This window comes from Falco biarmicus, chromosome W (assembly GCF_023638135.1).
Source record: "Falco biarmicus isolate bFalBia1 chromosome W, bFalBia1.pri, whole genome shotgun sequence".
In the NCBI taxonomy this organism is placed as follows: Eukaryota; Metazoa; Chordata; class Aves; order Falconiformes; family Falconidae; genus Falco; species Falco biarmicus.
In genome coordinates, this window is record NC_079310.1 from 7,559,151 (window position 1) to 7,578,462 (window position 19,312).

The following is a 19,312-nucleotide window of genomic DNA, read 5'->3' on the forward strand; positions in this document are numbered from 1 at the left end:
AAGAACTGATAAGCGGCCCATCTGGTCCCCTGAGCCAACAGTTTTTTGAGACCTTGACAAAGTGCTACCTTTTGGTGAACTTTGCTCGTTTTAATGTCATTTTAATACCAAAACACACCTCCATCCCGAAGGCTACCCGCCTCCGAGGTGCGACCACTCCTCTTTGAGTCTGTGTTCTTGATTTTTTGTAAACTATACCTTTAAACGTGAAGCGAGAGAAATTTACACCAATCATGATAAAAGGTATGTATGACTACAGTCACTCAAACTCCACCTTGAAGGTAGAAAGGATATAAAAATAGCCAGGGAAATGGGGATTTTTTGGGAGAAGATATCACTGTGAGCAAGTCAAGGGAAACTCCATTTCAGACTGCCTCTGACTACCGGGATCAGCCAACGGGCTGAGCCTTGCTTCTCACCCCCTTGGGATGCCTTAGGTGAGATTTAGACTAAGTACTTTTTCTCGGGAATGTTAGAAATCTCTCTAGAGAGTTACTCCCTAACTTTTATAGCCAAGTGTATTATTTATAACTTTTAACGTGTTTTATACTTAATAACATCATATTTGCACGTGCTTTCTTGCAGTCATATCACTGGCAATCCAAAAAACTTACATATCTGTTGCACAAATAAAACTGCACTGTTTAAGTAGCCAGTGGTCAAAGTTTCTCACTGAACACAACCAAACCCTGGAGCGCGGCCATGCTAGTTCATGAGCACAACTGGACTGAAGGTGCAGACTGCTATTAGTGTATCCAGAATCATGGTAGCTTAATTTACATATTAAACGCAACTGGGCTGGTAGTGGCATATTGGATATCACTCAGAATTTAAACCTAGCCGCACCTAACTTCCCATTCCGGTGAGGAGACTTAGAAAGCAAGGGGGTTTACTTTCTGCCAAATTACTCCATCTTTTTTTACGCAACAATGTTAGTGTTAGTTAATGCTTACAGTTAACAAGACATGGCCTTAGGAGAAGGGACAGACACCATAAAATAACAAGATAAGCTCAAGATGAACCAAACAGTTAATGAGACTAAACAGAAAATTGCTGGAACTATGTGTGAACAGTCCTAATTAGCATACTAAAAGATCCACCCTGGAGCAAAGAAAGCCCCCTACTAACAAAGCCCCCTCCCCACAGAACATGCACAGTGAAAATAAAGAACACCGTACCTTTAAATGGAGACAAGGCTTATAAGAACCAATGAGAATTAAGTGTGATTAAACGTAATTATAAACAATTGTTCAAGGTGTATAAAATGTTTTGCCATGTGTTAAGAGGTGTGATAGCTATGTGGATTTACCACCTAGTACCCATCTCTGTGCAGATGTGCAATAAACAAATCTCAGCTCTGTGTGTGGATCATCTCTTGCACATTGGGTGAAGAACCCAGATTTGGGATAACAGCAAGAGGAAAAATTCATTGCAGTGTTAAACCTTATAGCCTAGTCCAAAGGGACCGAGATGGGGACTGTAATGGATATACCTTTAAATTGTTGTAACTTGGTCACCGTTCAAGTCCTTGCTGTGAGGGGTGCACCTTGTCCCCCCGCGCAGGGACACGCTAACGGCCCACGGCTCTTCAGCGTCGCGGGCAGTGGCAGTTCTGTGCCTTGGGGGGCGCTAACGGCGCCTGACCCAGGCCCAGCCCGCGGCGGCCGGCGGAGCTACGGCCCGCGGCGGGGCGGGCGCTGCCCTGGTTCCCAGACAGCTGGGGAACGTGGGGTTGAGGATTATTGCGGACGGGAGGAAGCGGGCAGAGTGTGTATGTGTAAGTAGGGAATGGGAGGAGAGGGGGATGAGCTGAGAGCCAGCTAGCTACCATCAAAATTTGCTCATTGTTCGATATAACCAGCACTGGCAGCCGAAACCCATCCTGAGAGAGAGGGTGAGAGACTTTCCCCCGTCACCCCCACCCCTTTCTTTTTTTCCTTGAAGGCTGCACTTTGGAAGAGACGCAGTCATTCTTCCCACATCCCCTACCCTCTCTCCACTAATGCAACTATAAATTATGTAGCGTGCTGTCCTTTTTTTTAATTCACATTTGTGTTTCAGATCATGTAGAAAGGACAAATTGAGCAGGGAGCTGGGGATTTCGTCTGTAAGTATATGCAATTCCAATCCACAGTTATGTTTGGGGATTTTTTTTTTGGTTTGGGCTTGGTTTTTTTCATTTTGGGTTTTTTGTTTTGTTTTGGTTGGTTTTTTAAAAAATTATTTCTCTTTTTCTTTGTTTCCTTTCCTTTTGCCCTTAACTGGACTTTGCTGCAGTTTGGCTCCCCGCTTCCCCCCTTTCAGTGCACATTTTCAAAAAGGCTTTCTTAAAGATGGGAAATGTGCAATATATATATTTAACTGTTTGTCTTTATCCTTTAAGACTGAATTTCTAGGCTGGGGATTTTTCTGCACACGTTCAAAGGAAAATGTGGTTTTCTAAGTCTGTTGGGATTTTTTTCCCCTGCTCTTGCACTTCAAAAACACCAAAATGCATTTATGAACATAATGCACTTTGTATTATGCATGCTTTTTTAGCATGCATGAAAGGCTCTCAGATGGGTTTACTGTCTCTGTTCTCCCTTGTAAAATGAATCTTCTCCTCTCTGTTACTGGATTCCTCTCACACTGCTGGGGCTTATTTTTAGAAAGCAATCATTCTTGCAAAAGCTTTCTGCATTTTTGCATATGCAGCAGTTAATTTTTGGGTGGTTCTTTTCGGGAAAAAAACTACCAAACAAAACCCCATCAAAACAAATGCATTTTGGTATACATTTAGCGATGTGCTTTCTTACAAATGTTTCTGTGTACACCTATATGTAATAAGTAACTAAGGGTGATTTGCTGATCAAATGGGCTTTTAACAAAAGGAATGATCTTGCTGCAACAGATTTCAGAACATTCTGTCTGGCAAGAAAAGAGTTAACCATGAGGTTGCGAGATGTACTTTCTCAAGGCAAATGTTAAACCATAATCTCATGTTACTATGACAACCTTTGTCTTCGTCTAGACCTTAGTGTAAAAATAGATTAGTTTTGTAATATACAGCTTCTTGCTACGGGACTGAGAGCATAACTGTTTGCTTAAACCGGCCTTGAAGTTGAGGATAAAAGGGCTGTGTTACTTGTCAGAATTTGCGAGCCTGGATGGAGCTGTGACTCCCCGGCCACCCAGCGTGCTGTTTTTGATTTCCTGCCTTAATAAATACTTAGTAAATTTATTTCAGACTCTAGTTATTTCAATTTCAACTATAACATATAGATATGTGCAATTTTATATCCAATCTGTATGTGTTGTGTTTATATGTAAATACATGACTCATACCTAATTATATTTCATACATACACACTATAGGTAAGAAATATATAATTAATAGAAGAGAACTTTAATTTTTGTCACTATATAAAAACTGGTAAAGGAGTTATGCTACAAATACAGTCAATTAATAAAGTAGTAATTTAAGGTGCTAAGGTGCCATTTAAATGAGATAGTACCTACTGGGGGTTTTTTCCTCCCTCACCCCCATTTAAAGTAGGAGTGTGTATGTGTGGCATAAAGGGAGAGAAAACTGTAGGTTATGTAATGCACTGTCATTTCCAAAAATGCCTACTCTCTGGTGATTTAAAGAATCGGTCACCGATATGCGAGCTGAGGATATCTTTATTCAGCAGCGCTGGGTGCATGGGGGATCGCTCCACCAAAGTCATGCACACCGAGGGGACTTTTCAGTCTCTTCTTTATACAGGCTACTCATACCTATTCATTAATTTTCTGGGAAATCGTTTACATATTCATTACAATTCCGGGAACTCATTTACATATCTCACACCTGCGCAATGTCCTTGAGGAGTGGTCGTCTGGGGGTCTTCAGGATGAAGATCTTGAGTCTTCCTCCAGTGAACTTTTTACCTCTTTGTCTCTGCACAGACTGTTCCTTGCTAAACTAGTGACCATGATTTAAAGTCCTTGTCTTTGCCACATTGCATAAACAACAAGAATTTAGGACCAGATGGCCTTCTTAAAGATAACAAAAATCCAAGGACTTAGCAATTAGTACATCCTTTATGTCAACAATAAGGGTCTTTGGACATTTCCCAACTTTTAGATAAACATAAGTATATCATTCTTTAGATAAGTGGCACATCATTCATCATTCACTGGGCCATTGCATTGTGAAAGCCTGACGCTATTATGCTTGTTTCTTAATTGCAAAACCCCCAACACTTTGTAGTGTGCATGGGAACAATGGACCACCTTTACGGTAAGCATAGGATGATGGATTTTTGTCCACTTGAATGATTTTTAAGTGTGTTAGCCATTAGGTCTAGTGCTCTTCAGAGAGGTATGAACTGCTAAAAATACCATAGGGGTTTGCAAAGGTACCAGAGATTCCTTTGTCCTATATTTAAGCTTACAGACCACTGAAGTGCAGATAAGCACGAATAGAAGATCTGGTTAGAATAATTTGCACGACTTTAATCTTAATCACTGAAACTTATACTTGGCTCATTCACTATTATACTGGGAAAAAGCCTTTAAAATGTTGTGCCACTTGAAATTACAGGTGTTTTTTTTTCTCTTTTTTTAAAATTATTTTCAGATTGTTCTCCTTGTGCTACTTGAGAGAAACTGCGATCCAAAGACTTAAAATCTAAAAATGGTAAGAGTTAGTTGCTTTAGCAAAGAATCAGTAAATTTTTAATATAAATACAAACCTTTCCCCATTTCCAACACCCATTCATAAATATGACTCACCTAAGGCATACTTTTTGAGATTACAGGAATTTGCCATGCAATGATTGATGTACTCTGGAAACCTCTGTATGTTGGATCTTTGATTTTTCATGAGTTATTTGAATAAAAATGAAAACCTTTGTGTAGTGAGGTTTATTTAATTAGCTTATTTTAAAAATTGTTTAGTAAAGTATGAAAAATACACTTTAAACATGTAGGAATACATACAAACAAAGCAATATCCAATCATTTCACACCACCACCACCCCCCTAAAAAAAATAAAATAAGTCATTGCATTTAGTAAGTTAAACAGATTTAATGTTATTCTGAGGGAAGTAAATAAGACACCAACTAGTTATTATTATTATTTAATAAGTTTTCCAGAAAGATAGCTTTTCTTTGTGGTGGGAATCTGTTCCAGAAAAAAAGGATAGGCCTCAGCCTAACTGAATTTATAAATGCTTAGTTGGAATGTATTTATTGAACAGTATTGCAGTAGTTAGTGATTTCCTTTACTACTAATTATGTTTATATTTTTACTGGTTTGCTGGCCCATTTTTTAATACTGTGAGCTATTACTGCTGATGAATACCTAATTTTAATGATGAAACATATTATACATCTAAACATTCTCTATATATGGTATTCTCTGAGAATCAGTCAGCAGAACAAAGAAAATATTTTTTTATGAAAAGGTTATTTAAGGTAAGCAGAATTAGGTAAATTAGATGTTCTGTAGTCATATAACATTCTTGACTGAAGATGCAACTATTACTGAAGTATGCCTGAATGCATGTATTGACATAAATATTACATATTTTGGGTGCTATATCATACTACTTTCACAGTCAAAATATCTGCTAATTTCTACAGGGGCAACAGTTTGTCTGAAGTAGCATTGCACAGGGTGTGCATTAGCACAAAATATTTTCCAAAGTGTGAGGCTCTCAAGGACACAGTCTTATAAAGGTGAGGTTAAATTATTTGCATAAATTATTATAATTGTCTTATTCTTTGGAGTTGTTTTGACTTGAGGGAGGGGGATGAAGCAAAGAATGTTTAAAATAATAAAAAAATATATTCTATTATATAGCTTTTTTCCTGTTTGGCTCCTTGTTTTATAGCGTTCCTATCTGCAAAAGTAAACTTGCAAATTCTGGAGTTTTAGTCTTGGAATCTACTTTTACCAAAATGCTTTGTTGATCCATGTATAAATGAATAGTTGGGGGTGAGGAATTAAAAGGGAAACTATTTACTTAAATTTTCTATTCTGATTTTTCTATTAGCTGTGAATAGAAATCATGTTAAAATATATTCTGTTCACACAACTGAGGAATTGCTGGATAAGGAAGCTTTTCCTACCAACACCAAAGTGACAGCTCACATTTTGAGATGGTATGCAGGCTGTTATGTGTAATATATGACAAACTATGGAATTAAATATTACTTCAGGTTTTATTAGGGATCAAATAGTCATTGATTTTTACCAGCAGATGGTTCTTAGACTGAAAATCTGATCGACAATCACAAAAAAATTGTAGTTAGGTGTCGACGGCGAGGGAAGTCAAGTGGGCAAACTCAATATGAGTGATAAAGCAAGCTTCGATTTATTACGGCGCAATTATGTCTTATATACAGTTCCAGTTAATTACGCCTACTAGTCATCTGCTGATTGGCTAAGCTCTAAAGGGTTACATTTTCATACGTCCTCCTACTTGCGGTTTCTGCGGTTAGCTAGCTACATATATTTTTTTTTTCTCTCTTGTCTACGCGAATTCCTCAAAGTTATTTACAACATTAGGCACAAGGTCAGTGTGTTTTTCTCAGCTTCCTTATCAGCATGCCTCAGCACAGCTACAAGGCCTGCTTCAGCTAACTTATGCTAACTTTGTTTCACAAAGATCTTCAAGGGAGTTATGGCCGTGATCACACAGCCATTCTGCAACATTTCCCCCTTTTTCTCTTTGCGCAAGCAAAACTTGTGCAGTTACACGCTCGAGTAATTTTCGAATACAAGAGAGAGCACAGCTTAAACATACGAGTGCAATGATAACAATTATTACTATAAGCAACACACTTTGCAACAGCCCTTTTAAACTACCAGAAGACCGCCCTAATAATAGAGCACCATAACTTTGTCCATTAATTATCAGAGGTCCTCGGACACGAGTTGCGATTTTTTGTGGTTGGTTGTCAATTAATGTTGTATCTACTGCTGTTGCCAGGTCAAGGCCGAGGCTCCCTCCGGTGGCGGGTTGTAACATGGTGTCTGTCGATAAGAGTTGGTCATGTCTCCTGGAGGGGGTGTCGTGAAGGTGACAGGAGTCGCGATTGGGGTCGACGCACTGCAGCTCCTCGCGCTCGGTTTCCCGTTTCCCGTCTGCCGACAGACGTTGGTGTTGTGGGTTCCTCGCTGACAATTTTGGCACCACACTTGACGTTGTCGACATCGGTCACGGGTATGTCCTGGCTTCCCGCATCGATAACAGAGGAAGTCTCGGTGCGTGGTGGTCGCTGGCTTCGGGGGCGCGGTAGCCCCAGGGGGGCGCAGAGGCGCAAGCGCTGCAAAAGCCTGACTTTGGGCTTGCACTAAATCTCTCCCTACTGCTTGGATTGCTTCCACTAGCAAGGCTTGCTGACCTACTGGCACCCTACTCATTTGCTCTAGCATTGTTTCTACAGAAGAATCTTGGGCAGGGTTACTAAAATGCCTTTGGTGTAACTGTTACTATTCTCCAAAATACATTGGCGCAATAACGGCCCTTTCATAAAGTTAGGCATATCTGGTGGGCTCACTGTGGAGGCCTGACTCATTCACTGTACTACGTAACTGACTTAATATTTTCCAATCAAAGCCTCCCAGGTTCCCTGTCTTTGGTTAGCGGCATTCATCTGATACGTTACAGGGAAAACTTGTGGGGGGTTGACTTGCTCAGCAATATCAAATATTCCCTGAGCAGCTGCTTCTTGTGCTATTTTTTGCCAATTAATGCACGTAGAACGCACCAGTTTTACTGTATTTTTTTTTTGTTTGTTTGTTTTTAGAATTTTGTATTGACTGCCCACTGCTATTTTCTTCCTCAACAGCACTTTCGTCAGATGTGTCTCCGCCCTCTGGCCCCCCCGAGGCTACTGCGCTGGAGGGGGGGGGGGGGGGGGCCGAGGCTACTGTGCCGGAGGGGGGGGGGCAGAGGACACGAAGGGTCTGGAGGTGGTGCAGTGGGCTCTATAGGTGGTGTAGAGGGCACTGTTTGTGATAAAGGGGGTATTGGAATGTAATTTTCACATGGCATAATCTTTCCTGCATTAGGATCTGCGCTTGCAAGTCGGCTTGTTGCTGCTGCAGCAAGGCGCTTTTCTGCTTGTTATCTTTTTATACAATTTTTTTTTTTTTTTTTTTTTTTTGCTGCCTTATCGTCATCTATAACTAAGTCCCACAAGCAGTCTCCAAACACACGCCACTCCTCTATTTTTTCGGGGTCTGTAAAAAACCCTTTCGCTTTTCCCATAGTAATTAACTCGGCCAGATCTTTTAAAGGGCCTACTCCCCGCTTTTCTAAAAAGCATCTTAATAATTCAAAGGCTACCTCTCTTTCCATGATGCGCGCACTCTGTAGTCTCGCCCCCCTTCTTGTCCGGCGAGGTTGGATTTCCACGACCTCCCTATTGTCTGGTCCGGAGCAGCGATTTCGCTAGGTAGCCTCCTTCTCGGCTGGCAGACCCCACCTTATTGCCGAAGGTCCAAGCGGGGAGATGGCGAACGATGTCTTCGGAGCCAGTTCCCCGCTTCCCGGACGCTGCAACCGGGGCCTCAACAAGCACGTCGTCCACCGAAGGAGGAGTGGGGGTCCTCTCTTCACGGGAACATAATGAAGGCGTCAGTCCCTGTTCGGGCGCCACTTGTCGACGGCGAGGACAGTTAGGGATTTTCACAACAAATAGTAAACTTTTCAAAACTAGCCAAATGAAATTTTAATTTGTTACACTGCAGAACTAACAATAGGAAAATTAATTAAATGGGTAATTACATTTGCTTTTTCTGCACTTGGAGAGTTTTAAGTTGTATTTTATGTTCTGGCCTGGAGGCTGGCTTTACAAAACTGAGTTCACTGACTGCTACAGGAACCTTGCTTTTGTAAAGCCAGCCTCCAGGCCAGAACATAAAATGCAACTTAAAACTATCCAAATGTGATTGTTGGTCAGAATTTCAATCTAAGAAAGACTATATTTTGCCCCAGTTTACAAAGATGCTTAAAATATGAGACTTGGCAGACTCTCTTCCCCTACCACCGTTTTTGGCACAATAAATACTAAATATAATTGTCAGACCACTGACATACTTTCTTTGCAGTAGTGGACACACAAGTGTCTCCTTAGCCATTCTAATTTGCAGGAAAATTGCATATTTAAGTAATGAACACTTTCTACACTGAAATACATAATCGTCAAAGTTTTTACTTTTTTTTGTTTTTTAAATATAACAACATATGCAAAGGCTGTATTCTGCTTTCACTGCTCATTGAGAATTTAGCTGTTACATTTCACCAGGATGAACTAAACTTTATGAAGGGGGAAAAAAATCAAGCTAATCAAACTATTTCTTTTGCTAAACTGAAGTTACATTAATTATTTAATTACACATACAGTAAAATTAAAAGTGGCTAGAATAAGCTTGTTGAGTGAGAACAAATTAATACTTGGTTTAACTCCACTGTTTTAACTTCTCAGTTTCTTAATGTTTTTATTCCATAAAGTATTTCTTAAACTCCTTACAAGTAAAAATGAGCACTGTAGAAGGTTAGTTTTAAATGTTCCTTCTCTTTTTCCTACTTAGAATTATGATTTGCTCATACCCAGTTAAATCTTTCTTGGAGCTGTATAATATTAACATAATAATTTAAAGACAAATAAAAAGACAAAAGACTTCATATTGTTCTGATAATTTTAAGTCATGGATATTTTGAGCCATCTTACATAAGAAGATCTGACATTTAAGGATCTGTCCTTAATTGTGTAAAATTTATTTGCTTACAAAGTGACCCCTGAAGAAAGAAGGAACCTTTTATATTTCTTTGCAATCTATAAAGTCCTGAGATGATTTTTTATAAACTTTATTTATTTATTTAAAATGTTAGAATTTCAATGTACCACCTTCCTGGACAGTGCTCTGTGTCATAATGTACAAAGTTTTCTGTGACCTCCAGTCAGTTTTCTGTCCAATTTTCTGTGATCTCCAAGAAGACTTTTAGCAAAACCAGGAAATATATATTTTTTTTAAGGTAAACACTTTGTGTACTGTATAAAAAAACTGTTTGATTTCTTTATTTAAAAACAAAATGATCTGTTTGTTTTCTTTTAAAGCACTCCAGTGTGTCCTTTTCCCCCTGTTCCTGTTGCAGTTCATTTCTGGACTTCAAGTATAATACTGAGTTTGCAGTGCAGATGCAAAGGAATTTAAATAGCAGGTTTATCAATAACAAAAGTGTGTATCAGTAAACAGATACATCCCTTATAACTTAATTTTGACCTACTTGAAAATAAAGAAAAATATTCTCGAACAGCTCATTATTTTACTTCTGACTTACCATGATTAGATGGCTTTCTTCTAAAGCACTAGTACTGTGGAATATCAGAGGCTCGGTATTGTACAATACAGCTACATCATCCCAAAGCAAAAGACCCTAAAGGGGTGTCATTTGGGTTGAACATTTCCTGTAGTGTAGCCTTGTCTGAACTGGATCAGTTATGAGTTTATTTTATCATTTTCATTCTCTGCATTTTATAATCTTACCTGAGGAAAAAAAAAGAGAAAAATGGGATGGTGGCCTTTTGGAGAGAAAGACAATTGGGGGAAAGCTTTTTTTCATTAAGTCAGAGAAAGAAATGACAACCTGCATTTGGATGATAAAGGGAAAAAATCATCATTCCATTTCATTTCATTTTTGCAGTTCCTAAGGAAATGTATAACATCACTTAAGTCAATTAAAGGTATGTATATGACAAAGCTTATATTTAAGATTTCATCCCAACTTACCCATTTAAGAACCTTTTTACAGTGGGTCATCTGCAGATACTTTTATGCATTCTGTAATTTTCTGTGTCATTAAAATGAAATCATTTTAATTGGAACAATTGTTCATAGCTTTAGGATAATCTATGAAAACTGGAGCCTGGGATTGTTCTGACAGAGGCAAACATTGTTATGTACCTTTTATATACTCTGAGGAATAAGAAGAATGCGATACTAGGATGAGGCATTAAGTCTAACCTAATACTAGATAAACACTGGACAAACGTAACTCCTGGTTCTGGCATGAGAAACCTTATATTACTTTGCTTATTACTGAGTCTGGAACTGAAATTGAATTCTCCTTTATGGTAGTTCAGAACTGCATAGAAGCTTTAGGAATATATCAGATCCTTTTCTGTTTATATGTAGCCATGGGCAGAATTTGGTCAAGAGAAGTTACCAAGAGCTATGACAGTTAAGCAGTTTTGGCCATCTGAATGTGTTTATTGTGCTTTTTTAGTGTACTTATGTATTGTACATGAAGAATACTTTTGATTAAATTTGTCCCACAATACTTGATTACTGAAAACTTAGGGAGAATTAAGGCCTTCCCAACTTACAAAATAAATAAGCAGAAATTAAAGCTCACTTTTTGCAATAGTTTTGCTAATTCAGCTGTTCAGTTGTGTAGAAAAAGCACCTTTACTCGATTATGGCTAGAACAATTTGGAGTTAATAAAAAATAATCATTGTCCAAAGTAGATACTGTGGGTATTTCTGTGGTAGAATCCATGTGTACATTTAAAAGCAAAGTAGCTATATATATCATAGAATCATTTAGGTTGAAAAGACCTTTGAGATCATCAAATCCAACTGTTAACCCAGGACTGCCAACTCCACCACTAAACCATGTCCCTAAGCACCTCATCTACATGTTTTTTAAATACCTCCAGGGATGGTGATTCCACCATCTCCCTGGGCAGCGTGTTCCAATGCTTGACAACCCTTTTGGTGAAGAAATTTTTCCTAATATCCAATCTAAACCTCCACTGGTGCCATTTGAGGTCATTTCCTCTTGTCTTGTTGCTAGTTATCTGGGAGAAGAGACCTACCCCCACCTACCTACAACCTCCTTTCAGGTAGTGGTAGAGAGAAATAAGGTTTTCCCTCAGCCTCTTTTTCTCCAGACTAAACAACCCCAGTTCCCTCAGCTGCTCCTCATAGGACTTGTGCTCCAGACCCTTCACCAGCTTTGTTGCCCTTCTCTGGGCATGCTCCAGCACCTCAATGTCTGTCTTGTAGTGAGGTGCCCCAAAATTAACACAATATTCAAGGTTCAGCCTCACCAGTTCCAAGTACAGGGGGACAATCACTTCCCTAGTCCTGTTGGCCACACTATTTCTGATAGAAGCCAAGATGCTCTTGGCCTTCTTGGCCACCTGGGCACACCGATGGCCCATGTTCAGCTGGCTGTCAATGAACACTCCCAGATCCTTTTCCTCCAGGCAGCTTTCCAGCCACTCTTTCCCAAGCCTGTAGTGTAGCATGGGGTTGCTGTGACCCAAATGCAGGATCCGGCACTTCTCCTTGTTGAACCTCATACATTTGGCCTCGGACCATCAGTCCAGCCTGTCCAGATCCCTCTGCAGAGCCTTTCTACCCTCAAGCAGATAAATATTCCTCCCCCCCAACTTGGTGTTGTCTGCAAACATACTGAGGGTGCACTCAATCCCCTTGTCTAGATCATTGATAAAGATATTAAATAGGACTTGCCCCAATACGGAGCCCTGGGGAACACCACTTGTGACCAGCTGCCAGCCAGATATACCTCCATTCACTACCACTCTTTGGGCCTGGCCTTCCAGCCAGTTTTTTACCCAGTGTAGAGTACACCTGTGCAAGCCATGAGCAGCCAGTTTCTCCAGGACAATGCTGTGGGAGCCAGTGTCAAAGGCTTTACTAAAGTCTCGATAGATAACATCCACAGCCTTTCCGTTATCCACTAGGCATATCATCTTGTTGTAGAAGGAGATCATATGGGAGTCTACACAGTCACACTCCAGATGTTAACATTTTATAATTGTGCACCAGCATACTGTATCTGAACAGGTCAGTGTTGACTCATGAAATTGGAGGTTTAAAAAATACTTTGTCTTTTTCCATGACAAATCTTTATTGAACCTTTTTCACAAAGGCTGAAATCCTGGAAAATTAGAAATAAGACTTCATATACAACTTGTATATGCAGTCATGACACCGCTTTTCAAGTGCTGGGAGCAAAAGCTTTCACCAATAAACAATTTTTTTGCATCATAATACTGCTGCCACACACCTGAGCTCTAAGCATTGTGTGTATGCCTAAAGAGAGAGAGACTACACCTAACTGTCCTAGAACAACTTCATAAAATTAATTTTGTTAGTATCATTGACTGGGACAGGATATTTTTAAAAATATTTGATATGTTTGTATTTTCCTTTTATTTAAAAGATTTTTTTTCACTCTGATGCTTTATTAAGCCATATTGGTTGAGGGTGCAATCTGTAAAGGTGCAAAAATGTTCTTTTCAAATGTTTAGTGTGGAATGATACTATGAATCAAATATTATGTGAAATTCAATTTAGGCTTCTGATCTGGCAAATTCCCTGTAGCACTACTGAATGAATCCCTATGTAGCTGTTCCTGTGTGAGTTGCTGATGTTTCCTTCTGTAAATACTGCATTAGAAAAACACCTTCATAACATGTAACATTTTTTTCATCCTGCAAGAAGAAATGTTTCTAGATTAATTTTGTTAACTGTAACCTTCTTATCTGTCTACTTGCATAGCACACCTTTGTGGGATATATCTTAATAATAAGTTCAAAGAAATTTGTATATTCTCACTGAAGGTAGTATAAGCCTTGGCTTAATATGCACATTTATCAGAAAGAATTCTTAAATTCTTAATTCATTGATATTTAGAAAGCACACATTGCCATCATACAACTACTCAAAAATATTAAGTTAGAGAGGAATACATTTTTCTTTATTTTGACAAGACTGTATCTGTGAAAAATCTTCCAACATTAAAGGGTACAAGTAAATAACTATTACTGCTGGTAGAAAAAAATCCTCTGAAAATATCGGTAAATTTTCTTTACCTTAATTTCTCAGCTAAGTAATTAAATAAAGGAACAAGAACAGAAACGAAATAATACTTGCTAGGCAAAGTTATTTTCCTTTATATCACCTGATTAGATAAATTCCAGAATCCGTAAGTATTTTATTATTTACAACATGCATAATATATATGATACTGTTTAGATTGTGCTTTTCTATTATAAGTAACAGTTAAGCAGTATGCATTAAATAATGGTAGATGATGGTAATATGGTGACTGTGCAGGTAAATGTGCCATAATGCTTTCAAGCACCTGTTAAAATATCATCAGCTGTGGCCATTACATCTCTTTTAATGTGGTAAGTACTGGCTGTGGTTCCATCTCTCATTTCTAAGAATACCGCTGGGGTCTTTAATACTTGCCTGAAATAGGCTGATTGGGCAAGAGGTTGGTATCCCATGAGGGGTAAGACTAACTGCTGGGCTCTGCAGGAAAGCAGCCGTCAGAAGCAGTATGCTTGCTGCCACTTAGAGAACATCAGCATGGATACTTAGTCATCTTTGGTATGGGTGAGAAATTAAAAAAAAAAAAACCCAGAAGTTTTAATAAAAAATAGTGTATTCATTTTTCTTTAAGTTATGATATTCAGGCTATTAATTATAGAAAATTTATAGGAAACAAAACAGAAAAGAATGAAACATACTTTGGGTTTTAGCTTGGTGTATATGTTTTGTATACCCCAAGACTGGAAGTAGGGAATTGGGAGAGCATACAGGAGAAGCATTAGTCTGGGTTTTCTCTGTTCTTACTCTTTTTTTTGGGATTTCACTACTGGCCACTGTTCTTGCTGATCTTTCAAAGAGGGTCCCCCGTGGAGAGTCAGCCAAGTCACGACAATCACACCAATATGGTTACATGCCGTGCTCACTTTATTAAAAAAACAGGTCATATTTATAACTTAAACCGACCGCTCACCCGACTTTACACACAGGTGATTGGATAAAAGTCTCTGGTCACGCGGGCGTCCGTGTCACTGACTGGTGAGCATGCTGCAGGCGCCTGATCAGAGTGTGCCGATGAGAGTGCGTTGATTCCACGGTTCCTGGGACTTGCTCTGCACCTGGCTTCTTGTTTGTGCATAGCTTGTTTTCTTTCTCACACTGCTTGTTCCCAGGACAATTTATAGCTGCTCTGCAGTTTCAACTAACAGGCCTGGGTTGTCCAACCCGGACAATGGTAACATATGTCCTCAGTCCTTTAAAAATCCCTCTACAGTCTTTCCCTTAGGAAAAAAATATAATGGAGTGCGGCAAATGAAGAGACGGGACGCAGCTTGATGCAAGCAAATGTCAATTTATTGTACAGAAGCACAAGTTTTTATACACTTTCAGAAGCTGCGCGTTTTAAACTAATTGGTTCTTGAAGCTAAGCATTGCATACTAGGCAATCCCTGATTGGTGGTTAACTACCAGCAATTAACAGCAAGGTGTTGCCTTTCCTTGGCGCCATCCGTCTCCCACTCCCCTGTGCTCTGCAAACATGCCCCATCATGTTAATTGTTGTCTAGACAAGCTCGAGCACATTCCCCTCAGCTAACTGATTGCCACGCATGGTCCTAGTTTCCAGCCCGCTCCTGCAATGGAGTGAGGATACTGAGCGAAACAGACTTTTGGTCAGCCTATGATTATTCTGGCAGTGCTTTTTCTTCCTCCTGTGTTGCACCCAGTAATTTGTCAGGCCTGAGTATGAAACTACCTAAGAACTTGAGAATGCAGCCTTTGGTCCTGAATTTTGCTGCCATATTCTGTGTTCACCTAACTTTGTAACAAGAGACTTGCTTCTGGATCTACAAATAGTTACTAATTAAACATTTCATTACCTGGTTGTGCTTGAAGAGTGAATGATGAACTCACAGGTAATTGACTGAAAATTTAAATATTGTTTTAATACTCAGCCCTGTTATAATTGGTTTTCTGTGTATGTTAGTATCTTAAGTAAAATAAGAAAACATGCCATTGTAGTATACAGGCAAACAAAAAACAAAATTAAGACAAAAAGGTGTTGAGTTGCACTGGTTTTTTAGTTTGGCTTATTTGTATTTTGGTTTTTATAATGTTTTATAGTTTCAGAGTCCATACAGTGAAATTTTTTTGTGGAATAAAGTAGTTCACAGTTGTTTGCATTAGAGAGTTGGATGCATTAGACAAAGTATTGCCAGCAGGTAAGAGAGGTGATTCTTCACCTTTATTCAGCACTGGTGAGGCCATACCTGAAGTACCGTGTCCAGTTCTGGGTTCCCCAGGAGAGGAGAGACATAGATATACTGGAGAGAGTGCAGCAAAGGGCCACAAAGATGATTAAGGAGCTGGAGCACCTCACATATGAGGAAAGGCTGAGAGAGCTGGGACTGTTTATCTTAGAGAAGAGAAGGCTCAGGGGACATCTCATCAATGTATATTAATACCTGAAGGGAGGGTACAAAGAAGACAGAGCAGCTCTTTTCAGTGGTGTCTGATGACAAGAGGCAGTGGGCACAAACTGAAACACAGGAGATTCAGTCTGAACATAAACAGGTTGCCCAGGGAGGTTGTGGAGTCTCCCTCCTTAGAGACATTCAAAACTGTCTGGACATAGTCCTGTACAACTGGCTCTAGGTGGCCCTGCTTGAGCAGGAGGCGTGGACCAGATGACCTCCATAGGTCCCTTCCAACCTCAACCATTCTCTGTGATTCTTTGATTCTGTGGAAGTTCAGGTGTGAATTTGTCCTGCCATGTCCTGTCAATATACTGCAATGCATTAATTCTTACTGTAATGGCAGATATAGTCTAGCCAAAAAAACAGGCTACTTGGAACAATCCCAGAAAGGAAGAGGACAATTGTATTATTGTTCATCAATTCTCTCAAACCATTTATCTACATCTATCTGCTGTGTGGAAGAAACCAAGTGCTAAATTATTTTCTCCACTAATTTTTTAATGTTCCTGGCACTAATCTGGAAAGCAGGATTGCTAGAGCTACCCTGACAGTATATTTAAAATGTGAAGAGAGATTACTTTGAGATAACTTGCTGTATCTCAGGCAGAGGCTCAGACTTGTGATGCAGAGTCACACCAAAAAAGCAATCAAGTTGGCAAAGTTGGGAGACTTCATACCTGCTAAACCAGTTGTTCACTTTGGTTTTTAATGGTTAATTGTTTGCAGTTTAACTTGGGAAACTTGTGGTTTCTGGTAGTTTAATAAGGAAACCCTCCTCACTGAGCCTGTTTCTAAATCAGCCTTTCAAGATAGCAACATCCCACATGATTGTGACTACAGCTGCTTAAATATAATAATCAAAACTTCAGTTACTTAGTCTTTGAAATAAGGTGTAATGATGAGCATTCTTGATGTTATACTGGTGTTTCTCTCCAGAAGATTCAGAAGGCAAAAGCTGGTTGAGACCAGACTGCCATCCAACTAAACTCCAAGAAGCAGCAACTATTCAGCTAACAGTTGCTATATGTATTAAATCTTGCATACTAGGTTTGGAACATGGTGGATGTTAATCATATGCTTTCATAATGTTCCTCTCACAGTGTTAAAAATAAACTACTGTAGATGGGAGCATTAGTTTAACTCTTGCACTGAAGTGAATGATAAAACATGCATTGATCCTAGCATAAGTTTTCTTCCAATTTTGTTTAAAATGAATTAGCTTTTTAACAGAATGATTTATCTGATATACAAGTAGCAGTGAAACAAGATTTTTAGTGAAGGCTCTGTTTATGCATCCAGATGGTGATGGTGGGCTCTTGGTTTTAAATAGAATGTTTTACTGTGACGTACGGAATTAGACTCTATAACTCAAAAGTTATAAAGTAGGTATGTTTATTGCGCACAGATGCACGGGGGATCGCTCCTCCACAAGCGTGCATGCCCGAAGTGAACATTTAGATGATAAAACAAATGAATATTCAATTAACGCCTATACATATTCGTTACCTAAACCCGCTTACTCTCGCTTCGTATGTTAATTAGCTTATCAGTCCTTTGCCTGGAATGTGGTGGTCTTGCAGGTTTGTAGGTGATTCATGTTCTTGTGACCATCTGATCTTCTCCAGCAAGAAGCCTTAGCACTCCCTCCCTCTAGAAAACATTGGAATGTCTCTCATCCTTTTCTCATCCTTTTTATAAATAGCCCCTTTGTTAGAGGAAGAAGGGTAGGTGTCTCCTCAAAGCTGTGTGACTATGTGACCATACACTACACCTATGACCAGTCACCATACCCACGTTGCTTGAGCAGACATATACAATCACGATCGATGTCCATTGTCCCCATTTCACACTATTTCTCCATATCAACTGTAGTAGGACCCATTTGGGGGATTGAAAAGTGGATGGTACTATATGATGGGAAAATTCATTGCAGCTCAAACCAGCTGGTAACTAAGAAACTTAAGATACTGCAAAGAAGTAGCTGTTTCCACATAGCAGGTAATTATGTTATTTTTTTTTTTTTTGCACAAGAAAACGCATCAGGACTCAACTTAACTGGGAAAGAAAATCTCCTAGACACTTTCAGTGATGCTGAGACCAGTCAAAAAGGAAAAAAAATTGACAACCTTTCCTCTAGGAGCTTTAATATCATTGATTTGCCTCATTGCAACACAAGAAATGATGAAAAAATCTCTTAACTACTTGAAAAGAATATAGATATGGAAATGAGGAGCAGTGTTCCTTTCTGGCTATATGGTTTGTCCCCACAGGAGCATGGTATGAGGACAACTTCTCTCCATTCTGAATTATGCGCTGCTACAGAAGCACAGGGCCCTCAGTCCTCGGAACTGCATCAGTGAAATTTTAGTGCACTGCAGAGGGGAAAAGTATGCCATGAAAGAAGTGTGCTACCCTTTCCTTCTCTTCAACACATACTGACGTGCGGAATTAGACTCTATAACTCAAAAGTTATAAAGTAGGTATGTTTATTGCGCGCAGATGCACGGGGGATCGCTCCTCCACAAGCGTGCATACCCGAAGTGAACATTTAGATGATAAAACAAATGAATATTCAATTAACGCCTATACATATTCGTTACCTAAACCCGCTTACTCTCGCTTCGTATGTTAATTAGCTTATCAGTCCTTTGCCTGGAATGTGGTGGTCTTGCAGGTTTGTAGGTGATTCATGTTCTTGTGACCATCCAATCTTCAGGTGATTCATGTCCTTGTGACCATCCAATCTTCTCCAGCAAGGAGACTTAGCACTCCCTCCCTCTAGATAGCATTTGAATGTCTCTCATCTTTTTCTCATTCTCTTTTAAATAGCCCCTTTGTTAGAGGAAGAAGGGCAGGCGTCTCCTCAAAACTGTAGTTGTCTCCTCAGAGCTGTGTGCCTATGTGACCAGACACCGCGCCCATGACCAGTCACCATACCCACATTCCTTGAGCAGACACATACAATCACAATCGATGTCCATTATCCCCATT